At 41.7% G+C, this 12,070-nt stretch overlaps 1 protein-coding gene across 1 annotated transcript in view; it reads left to right on the forward strand.

Moving 5' to 3' along the window:
- OXCT1 (3-oxoacid CoA-transferase 1) overlaps window positions 1–12,070 on the forward strand; it is an 83,944-nt gene that overhangs the window by 54,590 nt on the left and 17,284 nt on the right. The gene's annotated exons all lie outside the window — the stretch shown is intronic.

Here is a 12,070-nt window from a genome sequence, read left to right on the forward strand (position 1 = left end):
ATTTTTTCACTTTTCACTTCGTTTTGGTTAAATACTTCTTATACACTGTAGTTTTGGATTCTTGTATTGATGATATTTGCCATTATTTCAGAGGCAAGTAATAGCTCTGTATGTTTTGAGCAAGTACCATTATGAAGCAGACCTTTCTGTCCCATAAGAGCTTGATAACACTTGAGGCCTAGTGTGTGCATGTGTGTGTATGTGCACTTACTATTAGGAACTGAGCTGAGGAAGTCTCACTCTAGTAATTATAGCCTTTTCTTTGCTCTTATCTGCTGACTTTTAATGGAGAGAAAAATCCCCTGAGTAAAGGAAGAAGAGGGTGTGAATATTTTAAGCACATGCAGTAAACAATGCTGTTTGCTTAGGCAGAAGTTACTTCCTAAATACTGGCATTTATTGGTAATTTTATTCCATTAAGCACTACTACTTAATGGCTTTTCGTCTTCCTCACTTTGGTATTTCTCCAACTTACAAGAGAGTTTCTGAGGAGGGAAAGGAGGAGGCAAATTTCTGTGAATCCCCTGGGAACAGAATGAATCTGTGTGAGAAGCTGGCCAAGAGAGTTTGAAGAGAAACACGGAGGTCATTATCATGGAGTAGGTCAGGCCAGAACAGATAACCCATGGCTGCTGGTTGTTACTGGATGGAGCCACCTTTCATTACACAAGTGCAGGACACGTGTAGCCTATCTGTGTGTCTCAGTTAATATTGGAAATTGCTGCCAGCAGGGCAGCTTCCCAGCATTTACCGAGCAGCAGCATTAGTGGTCTCACATGTGGTTTTAAAAGCTGTGGCATTGACTGCACATATCCCTGCATGTACTTGCTTCATTTCTGTTCCTTTCAACTAATGTCTTCTTGAAACCCTAAGAACAGAAGCATTCATGAAACAGTTTCTGCTGCCCTTCTGCAAGGGCCAAGTTTACTACAAAGTACTACAGCTGCAGCTTGCACAGAGTAGTGCTATTTTTTCCCCATCCTTCCTAAGAGAACACAAGTAACTCTGATTATTGTTGTGACATGTTGTCAGAGGCTGAGAATAGGTCAAAACAAAACACCAGAACTTCTGCCATGTTCCCTTGTGACACCAAGGCTTCTGTCTTTTTAATATGCATTTCTGAACAACCCATAACATTAAACAACCCTAATATCACTACTGATATAGCTGACACACTGTAGCAACAGAAGAAGTGTTGAAGCAATAGTGGAGGGTCCCTGTAGCTGGAAGTTGATGAATCTGAAAGCACAAAATGGATTAAATGTCCATGACATCATATTTCACTAGGCAGAAACTTGGTGCAGGGGAAAAAGCTAACTATTCAGTAAATCATTAATGCGAACGTAGCACACTCAGCAGGACTACAAGGATGTCATGAGGTTATGTAGGGAGAGTATCAGAAGAGCCAAAGTCCAACTTGGTTTGGCTGCTGCCACAGAAGACAGTAAACAGTGCTTCTATAAATACATTGATAACGAAAGGAGGGCTAAGGAAGTTGTCCATCCTTCTTTGGAGGCAGGGGAAAACATAGTGACAAAAGACATGAAAAACGCTGAAGTACATAATATCTTCTTTGCCTTAGTCTTTTATGGTCAGACCAGTTGTTCCCCAGGTACTGAGCACTCTGAGCTGGAAAACAAATGACATGAAGCAGTATAAAGCCTCTACATTTTGGGGGAGCTGGTCACCAGTAGAGCTGCCACACTACTTGGACACACACAGTTGTATGGGATCAGATGGGAGCCATCCCAAGGTATTGAGAGAACTGGTGAATGTGCTCACTGAGACTTTCCATCATTTTCCAGCAGTCCTGGTTAACCTGGGAGGTACCAGGTGACTGGAGGTTTGTAGGTGTGATGGCTGTCTACAAAAGGGCCAGAAGGAGGATCCAGGGAATTGCAGGTCTGTCAGCAAAGGTCAGCAACACTGACCTTCCCTGTTAGTGTTAGGGAAAGTCATGGAATAGATCATCCTGACTGCCATCATGCAGGGCATACAGGACAACCAGGGCATCAGATAGATGGGTTTGGGAAAGGCAGTTCCTGCTTGAGAACCTGATCTTCTTTCATGACAGGGTGTCCAGCTTAGTGAATGGTGGAAAGGCTGTGTATGTTGTCTACCTGGACTTCAGTAAAGCTTTTGACATAATTTCTGACAACATAATTATGGGCAAACTGGCTGCTCAGGGCTTGGATGGAGGGACACTTGGCTGGGTAAAGAACTGTGGGTGGCTGGGCCAAGGGAGTGGTGCTGAAAAGAGTTATGTCCATCTGAGGCTGGTCACTGCTTAAATTCCTCAAGGCTCAGTGTAGGGGCCAGCCCTGATTAGTATCTTTATTGATGATCTGGATGAGGGCATTGAGTGCACCCTCAGTCAGTTTGCAGGTGACACCAAGCTGAGTGACAGTATTGATCTGCTGGAGGGCAGGAAGGCTCTGCAGAGGGATCTGGACAGGCTGTGTTGATGGACCAAAGCCAATGGTGTGAAGTTCAACAAGGCCAAGTGCTGGGTCCTGCCCTTGGGTCACAACAACCCCAGGCGGTGCCACAGGCTGGGACAGAGTGGCTGGAAAGCTGCCCAGTTCTGGAAGGACTTTGCGGTGCTGGAGCATGTCCACAAAAGGGCAACAAAACTGGTAAAAGGTCTGGAGCACAAGGCTTGTGATGGGTAGCTGAGGGAGCTGGGGGTGTTTAGCCTGGAGAAAAAGAAGCTCAGGGAACATCTTAACGCTCTCTGCAATTCCCTGAAAGGAGATTGTAGCTAAGTAGGATCAGCCCCTTCTCCCAGCAACTGGTAGTACAAGACAAAACAGCCTCAAGGGTTTTCAGGGCAGGTTTAGACTGAATATTAGGAATGCTTTCCTCAGCAAAAAGGTTGTCCAGCATTGGACCAGATTCTCCAGGGAAGTGGTGGAGTCAGCATCCCTGGAGGTATTTGGAAAATGTGTAGATATAGCACATAGTACCCACCATCAAAGAGGAATGAGGAGTGGTTAATAGACTGGACTTGTGTAAATTCACAAGGGCAGACAGAATACATCCAAAAGAAGCTGGCCATTTCCTAAGGCAGCAGGCTCAAAGCCTAGTGTCCAGAAATTAACAAGCAGCCTCAGAGATGATACAGGACCTGACATTATTTAGCATCCCTATTCTCTACAAACAATACAAACCAGGAAAATAAACTTTAGCTTTGTATATTCTTCAACTGGAAAATTAAAAATTAATTTTTAGATTGCTAAGGTAGTGCAGTTAGCTAAGGTAGCATTAAGAAAAGAAGAGAGTGATGTAATTTGTGCAGGGGGTGAAGTTTGGATACATATATCTGTACCATTCTTTGGGAAAAAAATCCTTAAATTTTAGATTCAGCAGCCTGAGATCTTAATGCTCTAATTTGGAGTAGCCAAACCTAAAGGATTAAAACATTAAGAATTAAATAAAATTACAAAAAAATTCTAAGCTTTATCAAAGATTATCTGAAAAGAAGAAATGAGGAAACCCATTCAAATGCAATAATAAATCCTTTAATGTACAGTCTGTAGAGGTTAGTATAACCTAAGACATTAGGAATATGATTTTATACATTATTGGTAGCTTTTCTACAGAGCCTCAAAGTACATATTTTGCACAGTTTTGGACACTCAGACCTCATTAGTAAAGATGTTTTTTAATGTAAAGGTAAATTGGCAGAGACCAGCCAGCTCTGTGTCTGCATGAGGGTTTTTTGGTTTTATTTTCCCCTTTAGCTATTTGTAGTGGCAAACCTGGAAATGGAGGTCTCCACACCAAGAGTTTTTCTTATACAAAATTATGTTTTTTAATGCTGGAAGAAAAAACACCTATGCCTGATTGTGTCCCTGACTGCCTGAGAGTGCTGTAGGTCTTCTCTGAGGAGCCCTACTGCAGCCTGTTCATCACTTTGCTCGGGTAGGAATGTCTTGCATAGGGCATATTTTCATTTTGAATCCAAACACATTGTCTAGTTACTCTCCTAGTTCTCCTAGTATATCTGTGGCATTGAATGCATTAAACTCAGTGTTTTGTTTCAAGATGTACAGCATTGCAAGTACTTTACCTATTAACTGGGAAATGTGTGAAGGACTAAAAATGGGCTAAAATCTGTATTAATAGAAAGTATGCAGATTAAATATGCTTAATGATTGTTTTCTTTTAGTATTAATACCAAGTTTCTCTTAGTAATGCTATCAAGTTGTCTGATGTCTAGGACATGAGTAGGGCTACATCAGTATTTCAACAGAGGAGAAGGATGGGACTTTCAGTGAGCCAGAGACTTCTTGGAAATCTACTTTTCAACAGGACATTGAAAGGGGTTTAGTATCAAGATGTATTAGGTTTTTGCAGACACACATCTTGAAATTACACCTACAGTAATATACCAGTTTACTGCTTATCTCCCAACAAACATGTGCCTGAAAGCCCTGCAGAGCCTTTGCAACACAAAATTATCACTATTGCAAAAGTCCTGCAGCCAAAGAGAAGAAACAGAGTGTATTGTGTTGGCTCTACTTCTTCCACAGTTTTGATGGCTTTTTCTATCAATTTTCTTCATGCTTATTTCTCTTCAGACTGCATAGAAGGAATGTAGGAGCTCCCTATTGGTATTTTATTCATACTCCTAAATTTTCAGTATGGGAATTGGCAGCTCTGCTTTCTGGATAATGAGAGCAGCTGAAGAAATTCTGCCTGTCTCAAAAATACAAGCATATGTCAAAGGACTTCTGATCTGTGGGTTAGTGGTGAGAACTGTTACTATGATATTGGGCCATCACTTTCAAGTGAGACTAGTATTATGTTGGCAGTAAAATTTAATTATTGGATGCTATGCTATGTGTTTTGGAAATGGTATGCAAAGGTAAATGGACAGCTTAATTGTCCCATTACTCTGAAATAACATTCATCACTGTAAAGCAAATCCATTTCAATGAAGCGTGTCACAGACTGTTTTGCATTGCTCCTGAGATGCAGCTTCTCAGTGTATTCATTTGAATTTTACTCTGTCATTCAAATCTGTTACCACTGTTTATTTCAAGTTAGGTTTAGGGGAGAATAAAGGAATTAAATTTGCCCAACTTTCTTTGCATGTGTTTCATGCAGCCCTAATTTTCTGATTATAGAAAATAAAAATAAAATATAAATGCAATTAGTGCATGTATTTGTGTATGTTAAATTTTAGGGTAGAGTTATTATTACATTTTGCTAAGAAAAAGAAGTCATTCAAGAACTTATACTCCATTCTTTCAGAAATTAGACTTACTTTTTGATTTTATTTTTCACTGTGTGTTTGTGTATGTGCAAGGAGATACCTGGTTAACATTCTTCAAAACCAGGCTATTTCTTGTATGGCAAAACCATACAACTAGGGTTTTTTTAGTATCTTAAAAAAATACATTTACCCTGTTGTGCATGTAGAGTGTGCTTCGTTTTGTTGTATTCTGCCAGTATCAACTTATTGTTGTGTTGTTGCATTACCCACTCTTCTGAATGAAAAATCCTCTTAATGACTTCCCACTGTTTTTTTTTTTTCCTCAGAGTAAGATCTAATCTAGCTGTCCTAGTTGACAGTATAATTACAATAATTCTGTAAGAGGGACATATGTAAGGACATAAAATCAGTGTAAAATAGAACAAGGAAATATAGTTCAGAATGCTTGAGCTTTATCCATCTTTTTTTTCATACAATCTTCATGCAGTCTTTTTCACTGGAAAAATGGAAAGTGAGATCTGAAGAGTTGTGACTTTCATTTTAGAATCAACTACAAATATACCTGTCCTTTAAATACAGGACAGGACTGTTACCAAGGGGCAAAGGAGACATCTACATTTTTATGAAGCTAGAGTAGATTTATGCATCTGTATTTCTTTAACATTACCTTCTGATTGTTTTGTGGTTTTTTTTTCCTAAAACAAAGTTTTGAGCTAATACATGCTTTCCCAAACCAACCAGGTGTAACCCCACAACTGATGAGATCATTAGGTATGGATCTGACGACCTCCTTTGCTGTGCTGTGCTGTTTGATGCTGACACATCAGTGCTGGCAGACAGTGTCCATGCAGAGAGGGAGACCTGTGTGACTGATGTGTGTTAGCAGTACTGCAGAGAGGGGCAGAGCAGAGATCTTTGAAGGGGCCTTCAGTTTATCCTTTTGACTGCGTCATTACCACAGTTGATGGTTGTGATGGCAGTACCATGTAGCCACTACATTACCTTAGCTTTTGCTTTTCTCTGTGAATCTTATACTGTTCCAGTTGCTCTGAATTTTAGTGTCTGTCCCTGGCATGATACAATAATTTCCTTTGACAAGGATGCCTTCCATAGCTTTTTTCCTTTCATATCTGACACCTCATATGTGTCTGTGGCCAGGAGAGACAATGCTGACATCTTTGCTCTCTCCTCCTATGCATCTTGTTCAGTCTTCAGGGGGATGCCTGAAAATTGAGGTTAAATCGGAAGCTTGCAGTGTGAACTAGAAGCACTTGTTATCTTCTGTAAGACTTTTTGAAACAGCAGTTTCACTAACTTTGAGCATAGTGTGAGGCATGTGTACTCTTTTATCTAATGGAAGGAAAGAGAAATTTCAGACTGAATGTTATTTGTTAATACAGTATTAGGGCAGTTGGAAACATGGGCAAGGACTCTTAGGAGAGAAGTGGCTTGATTCCTTTCCAAGCAAGGGTACATTTTTACTGTGCTTTGATATTCAATTTTGAATGGAATTATTCAAGATGCATTTAACAAGTTTTCATTGTTTCTTGAACTCATCATTAGCATCTGCTCTGCTGTACTGTTGATGCAATACCTGTTCATCTCAAAAGATCACATTATTTTAACTTAAGCAAACAGTTCAGGTGTATTTTTTCATATAATGTTGGGAGCAGTTATAAAATTCAGTTACAGAAGAAAAGTCCGTCCCCCAGGAATGTAGAGGAAGGTTTTAAGGCACCAGCGTGGATTCAAGACCTTAAGAGTATTAGAAGGCTCCTGAATTTTTCTCTTTTTTCTCATCCAGCTCTTCTTCAGCTGTTTATCTGCTTGAATTTTCTTATTAATTGTTTCCTGCTTGTTGTAGCACCTTTCTAACTTGTTTGAAATAGCATTTAGGCAAAATTTCACATTCTCTTGAAAAATATCTTCATTGTCTGGCCCACATTGGAGTACTCACAAGTTTCCATTGGAATGCCAGGTTATCTTGGGCGGCATAGGTGAGCAAACAAACAGGAAGGTTCCTGTTTAGGAATGACTATTAGGCTAAATCAATTCCTCACGCTCTTTCATGTTGTATTTTGACCACTCAAATAATGTTCAGATGTAAATGCAATAGATGAGAAAATACATACCTTTCTCTCTTTTTCTTAAAGATGCCCCATTACCACAATAACAAAACAGTTCATTTTGCAATAAGTAGTCATTATAAGAAATTTCACTAATACTGTGTACATTTATGTAGGTCTACACAAAGAAGGCAGGACAGCTGATGATGTCTATTAGAACCCAAAGTATCAGGTCCAAAATTTCCATGTCTTGCACTCTAGTATTATTTGGACTGAGACTTAGAGGAAACTGCTGATGAAAACACAATGGGAAAAGGAGAATTCCCAACTTGTATTGTAACAGAGAAGTTGCAAGGAAATTGTCAGCTTGTGTCTGTTCTCTACCCAACTCTCTGTATAAATAACTGCAAACACTGGACCTCTCAGAAGTGCATGGCTAATCCAAAAATCTTTTATTTTTACTTCAAGCTCTGTCTGATGAAATGGGTTTTATAAAAGTGCTTCAAATTACCAGTGCTTTACGACACCACTCTTTCCTTCTGAATGGTTTCTTAAGCTAGCAACACCGTTGTAATTAAAAACTAACAAAAATCGTCTTAAATAAATTAATTGAGGGAGCAGGATAGGGCAAAAATGAGTGAAGTGTCTTTTTGGAACCATTTTTTAGCCTTGAATATTTTAATTCAAATTTAGCATGTGGCTGTCCCCTTTTCCAGTGTGGTGTGTGGGGAAATGGGGGAAAATGCAAATTATGGTAGTGTTTTGGTTTGAAAGCAAAACCAGTGAGAGGCTCCAAGTCAGAAATACAATTTATTAGGAAAAGGAAAATAAATCAAAACCAAAATACATGCAATAATACAAAAGAAAAACTATTGACAGAGTCAGAATACAACCTGACACTCTCTTGGTCAGGGTGTTGTTCCAGTCCAGTTGGATTGGTGGCTGCAGTCCTCCTGGAGTGGCAGATGTGGTTCTGTTGGAGCAGTGATCCTGTAGAAGGATGTAGTCTTCCTCTGAAAATCCAGTGGAAAAAGGCAGCTGTTCCTCTGAAAATCCAGTGGAAAGACAGCTTGTTCTGTCCCAAACCCCAGATTATATCCAGGTGGGGATGCTTCGCTCCTTGCCCCTGGGCGGAGCATCTCACAGTGGGCTGGTATCATTCTGTGAGTCATGTGGTGGGTCCACTAAACAGAAACAGCTCCCAGAGGGAGTAATCTCTGAGTCATGTAGAAAGGCATTGATGGGCCCATTAACAGGAGATAAGGAAAAAACAATGTCCATCGTGGTTTCAGCAGCTCTTGAAGACAGACTGTAACCTAGGACAGATAGTTTGGTAGGTGCACTGAGAGCAATGTAAGTCTCTTACGCTTTGGATCTTCCTCAAAATAAAAGCATGTAATTACTTGGCTAGTTGCATTTAATGCTGAATCGATTTGCTTTACTAGGCACCACCCTGTAGTGGTGAATATGTTTTCCTAAAGAGGAGGAGTAGATGAAGCAATTTAAAATCCTGAAGTCCTTCTCTTCAGCTTGCATTTTCCTCTTTCTTCACACACAAAGGGATAATGTCTCTTCTCTCAGTTCTGTATGATGGTTTCTTCAGCAGTACATTTGTTGTTGACCTTCATCAGCACTTAGTTCCTCTGGAATTTACTTATCACTGTGAGTCTTTTGTAGTTAATAGAATGAAAAGGCCTGGAAAATGAGCTGATAGCATTGTCAGGATAGATGTATTGATAGCCTGATCCTCAATGCAAACATATTCTGAGTAACTGTGGAGATAATATCTAATCTTCAAATATTCTGCATTATCTTGTCATGGAGTTTCTGGCAGGCAGGTTGGAGGTCACTCCAGTCTCTGTGAGAGCTATGTTTTTCCAGGCAGGATAGAGAATGATCTGAGCAGTGTCAGGAAGTTAAGGACGGAGATAAATCCTTTCCAGATTTCTATTTGCAAAGAAATGTTTAGTAGCAATGATAATTTATGTGATAAATATATTAGTCTGACTGAACAGTGCCAAAGGGCTTGTTTATAGATTTAGGGAGATGTGATTTGTTCCTCACTATGCCAACAGCAGGGAAATGGGAATATTTTTGTGTGTGTGTGTGTAAGTACTTTTGTTGTGGTTTGACACTGGCTGAGCACCAGGCACCCACAAGAGCTGCTCGCTCACCTTCCCCTGCTACAGCTGGGCAAAGGAGGGAAAAGGAAAAAAAATTATCACAGTCTTCATGAGTGAAACAAGGACTGGGAGAAATATTTCAAGGACAAAACAGGCTCAACTTTAGTTGCAAAGTGAAATTTATTACTAACAGAATCAGGGGGGATAATGAGAAGTAAAATAAACCCTTAAAACAGCTTTTCCCCCAAGCTCCTTCCTCCTTCTCACTGCCAGGGATACAGGGCAGGGGAGTTTTGGTCAGTTCATCACCAAGACTTCCTTCCACTGCTCCAGGAGAGGAATCCTTCCCCTGTGAGGCCATGGAGTCCCTCCCATGGGAACAGTTCTCTGTGGACTTCTCCAGTGTGGGTTCACTCCCAGGAGCAGCAGCCAGACCACACCTGCTGCACTGTGAGTCCCTCCCACGGGCAGAAACTCCTCCCAAAACTCCTGTGGTGTGGTCACTCTTCCATGGGGTGCAGTCTTCCAAGGACAGGCTGCTCCAGCCTGGAAGCTGGGCCCTGTCTCTCCACTGGGTCTCCCATTGGATCACAGCTTCCTCCAGGCACCCACCTGCTCCTGCATGGGCACCTCCCCCATGGGCTAGGGGTGGATCTCTGCATCCCCCATGGATCCCCATGGACTGCAGCTGGATCTCAGCATCCCTATGGATCTCCATGGGCTGGGGGTGGATCTCTGCATCCCCCATGGATTCCTACAGGTTGTGCATGGATCTCTGCATCCCTATGGATCTCCATGGGCTGAGGGTGGATCTCTGCATCCCCATGGATTCCCACAGGTTGTGCATGGATCTCTGCATCCCTATGGATCTCCATGGGCTGGGGGTGGATCTCTGCATCCCTTGTGGATCCCCACAGGCTGCAGAGGCACAGCTGCTTTGCCATGGTCTCATCACGGCCTGCAGAGGAATCTTGGCACCTCCTCCTTCTCCTTCTTCAAAGACCTTGGTGTTTTCCAAGTTGTTTCCCTCACGTGTTCTTACCTCCTTCTCTTCTCTGACTAGAAGCTGAAACCTTATGACTTTGTTTTGATTTTCTTCTTAAATATGTCATCATAGAGGTGTTACTAACCTCTCTCATTGGCCCGGTTTGGCCAGCTTCAGAGCCATCAGGGCTTGGCTCTGCTGGACACGGTGGAAGCTTCTTGCAGCTTCTCACAAGGAACCTTCTTTGTGGACTCCCTGCTACCAAAAACCAGGCCATGCCAAACCAATACAACTGCCTTCATTACATTAGAGACCATAATGATCTAGAGACTAACAAGTAGCTGGCCTGGCAGTTTAATGAGACAAGTCTCTTCCATATGTTTTTTATCATGGACCTTAGGTGCTGATACTTGTAAGGTGTTGGATTACATAGCTGATAAAAGGAAGCACAAGAGAAGAGCTTTGCACTAGGAAGTTTTCCAGGCATTTAATCATAACCACTCAAAAGCAAATGCAAACCATTTGAGGCAGAAATGAATTTATTTTCATCAGAATAAGAATATTATGAGTTTGAAGGGACCCACAAGGATCATCAAAGTCCAACTCCTGGCCCTGCACAGCACCATCCCCAGGAGTCACACCATGTGCCTGAGAGCATTGCCCAAGCACTTCTTCAATCCTGCCAGGCTTGGTGCTGTGACCACTTCCTTGGGAGTCTGCTCCAGTGCCCTGGGTGAAAACCACCCTCTAGGTGAAAAGCCCTTTTCTGATCTCCAACCTAATCCTGCCCTGACACAACTTCAGGCCATTCCCTCACATGCTGTCACAGGTCACCACAGAGAAGAGATCAGTGCCTGCTCCTCCTCTTCCTCTATAAAGACAGTTGTAACTGCAATGTGGTGTCCTCTCCTATTCTCCAGGCTGACCTGATCTCAGCCATTCCTCATATGGCTTCCCCTCAAGGCCCTTCACCATCCTTGTTGCCCTCCTTATGTCATGTTTCCTACTAGCCCCTCTTGCACTCCCCTTTCTCTCCTCCTTGGCAGCTCTGGTTGGCATGTGAGGTTGTTGCCGTCTTTAGTTATTGGGGTCTAGAGCTTTTTCAAAAGTGATTGCTCTGCTAATACTCACAGAGCTTTGTACGTCTGATCATCTCCTGTCAGTAGTGTGTCAGGTCTGGACCTCTTTACCTTCCAAGATCAGATGCATCCAGTTTAAGGTAATGGAAGCAGGCAGGATTAAATGCCATAGCATTACAGAAAGTAAAAATACAGGTAGCTGAACACCACACCACAAGACATCTGCTGGGATAACATGTGCAATTGTATCCCACTTTAACAGAAGAATGAGTCCAGAGGCTGAGAGCATTCCATGTTTTGAGGGACAAACAGAAGCGAATACTGAGCCACATTTATGTATTTACCCATACTCTGAAATGACCTCTACAGACATCTGGAATGGACCAAACCCAATTGGTTTCTGCTGATATAGTGATACAAAGCATGGCTTTCTGAAGTGGCAAGAGACTTTCTAAACTGTGAGGTGGATGTACAGTGTTCAGATGTTCTTGTTGCTGCATTTATAAGTAGAGATTTCTTTTGAGGAAGCAGTAACATTTCCATCAACAGATAGATGTACTCTTTGCTTTCATGGGACGAAACCATTGGAACTAAAT

This window comes from Agelaius phoeniceus, chromosome Z, assembly GCF_051311805.1.
Source record: "Agelaius phoeniceus isolate bAgePho1 chromosome Z, bAgePho1.hap1, whole genome shotgun sequence".
NCBI lineage: Eukaryota > Metazoa > Chordata > Aves > Passeriformes > Icteridae > Agelaius > Agelaius phoeniceus.